Below are 2,519 nucleotides of genomic sequence, written 5' to 3' on the forward strand. Positions count from 1 at the left end.
TGAATCGCTTGTTTTATGTATATATATATATATATATATATATATATATATACATATATATACATGCATACACACACACGCGCGCGCACACACACACATCCACGCTAAGCGTCAAACTAATACATCTGCTTGCTGTTCCCTCTCCTGTCTGTCATTATGCTTATATTCTATGCACAATTACGAACCATATACATACATATATACATACTTACTTATATGGTTCAAAATTGTACAAAAAAAAAAAAAAAAGGAAAAAAAAACAGACAGGTGAGGGGACAACAAACAATGTGTAAGTGTGTATTAGTTAGATGCTCAGGAAAAATTGGAAGAGTCATGGACGTTTCGAGCCTACAATATTCTGCAGAAAGAAATGAGGAGAGAAAACAGATGAAAAGAGGTAAAAGATTAACTGTTGAATTATATATATATAGTTCAACATGTGCAACAGTTGCCTTTATATATACATATATATATTTTATGTACATATAGGCACAGGAGTGGCTGTGTGGTAAGTAGCTTGCTTACCAACCACATGGTTCCGGGTTCATTCCCACTGCGTGGCACCTTGGGCAAGTGTCTTCTACTATAGCCTCGGGCCGACCAAAACCTTGTGAGTGGATTTGGTAGACGGAAATTGAAAGAAGCCCGTCGTATATATGTATATATATGTATATGTGTGTGTGTGTATGTGTGTGTGTATGTGTGTGTGTCTCTGTGTGTCTGTGTTTGTCCCCCAAACCATCGCTTGACAACCGATGATGGTGTGTTTATGTTCCTGTAACTTAGCGCTTCGGCAAAACCGACCGATAGAATAAGTACTAGGCTTACAAAGAATAAGTCCTGGGGTCGATTTACTCGACTAAAGGCGGTGGTCCAGCATGGCCGCAGTCAAATGACTGAAACAAGTAAAATAATTTTTTTAAAAAAGTAATATATATATTTTTTATGCACATACACACACATATATATATATGAAATATATATATCTTTTTGCCAATAGCTATTCAAACACAATATCCTTATCACCAACAACTCTGCTTTTCTTTCGACATAAAATGATGTAGTAACGTATTTTCGTTGCCATTAAACGAGATGTAAGTTACGTGTGCGCACGTGACTGTGAGTGTGTTTCCGTGCGTGCGCCTGCCTGCATGCGCGTGTGTGTTTCTGACTGTGGGTGTGTGTGTGTGTGTGTGTGCATATACTCTTTTACTTGTTTCAGTCATTTGACTGCTGCCATGCTGGAGCACCGCCTTAATGATTACAGCACCTAGGGTTCCCAAGCGGTCACCCATCTAAGTACTAACTAGGCTCGATGCTGCTTAACTTCGGTGATCGGACGAGAACCGGTGCTTTCAACGTGATATGTCGGTTTAGTAATACAAACAAAATAAATGGAACTAAATACATTAATATAACTTTACTTTTTTTTTTCACTGGAGTCAACCAGAAGCTGCGACCTCGCCGGGGTACCGCCTTTAGTGTGATTGGTTTTGATTTCACACTGTATACATATTGTATATATACAGCATGTATATTTTCTTTATTATTGACAGTTTGATAAATGTTATGCACGAAACACTCACCAACATCCTACGGATTTTGCAACTTCCTACTATAACTATAATCATAAGCGCGCGCACAAACACACACGCATTCTCACACGCAGACACACACACACACACACACACACACGAGGGAGTGCAGAAACGTTCGTGGCTTTGGGTAAAATAAAAATACAGGTGGATCAGTTAATTATGATTTTATTCAACATATTCTCCTCTCAGATTCACACACTTATTGTGGCGGTCCTTCAGTTTTACTAAGTCCTGTACAACAATTCGGAAGGATGGGCCTCCAACCAGACCTATCGCGATACACTTAATGCCAGGAACTTCTTAGCACCCCCTCGTATATTATACACACACACACACACGTATATATATATACAGGAAATATATATATATATAGACAAATATAGATATACTTAGAAACATACATACAGAGAGACAGACAGACAGATAGATAGAGAGATAGGGAGAGACAGAGAGAGTGACAGAGAGAGAGAGAGAGAGAGAGAGAGAGACAGACAGACGGTTTGTTTTTATGTCGAGTTATAACAATTATACATTAAAGTGAAGAATTACTCAATATGTTTTGTAGAGTAAATATTCATTGTATTTTTATAAAAAGAACGATGGCAGTGACTTCGAAGTTTCGACATACTAGCTGACAGTGGCTGACGGATCTGCATTAAGATATGCTAAGCTGAGGCACTGTTCTATGCACGGGACAGAAAATTGTAAAAAGGCTTCAGAGTACAAGAATATATAAATAGATATTTGTTTACAATCAAACGTCTTGGTGTACACACATTAATACATATGCTTAAGCACGCGCGCACACACACACACACACATATAAATACAAATACATACATGCATACATACATACATACATATATTTATATATGAACACGTACATATGAATATATATAAATATATATATATATATATATA

General features: G+C 37.4%; 1 protein-coding gene and 1 pseudogene across 1 annotated transcript in view; both read right to left on the reverse strand.

The window, feature by feature from the left end:
• LOC106867491 (motor neuron and pancreas homeobox 1-like) overlaps positions 1-2,519 on the reverse strand; it is a 197,928-nt gene that overhangs the window by 56,489 nt on the left and 138,920 nt on the right. The window lies entirely within an intron of this gene.
• Positions 1,259-1,377, reverse strand: LOC128247486 (5S ribosomal RNA; annotated as a pseudogene).

Source organism: Octopus bimaculoides, chromosome 3 (assembly GCF_001194135.2).
Source record: "Octopus bimaculoides isolate UCB-OBI-ISO-001 chromosome 3, ASM119413v2, whole genome shotgun sequence".
Taxonomy (NCBI): Eukaryota; Metazoa; Mollusca; class Cephalopoda; order Octopoda; family Octopodidae; genus Octopus; species Octopus bimaculoides.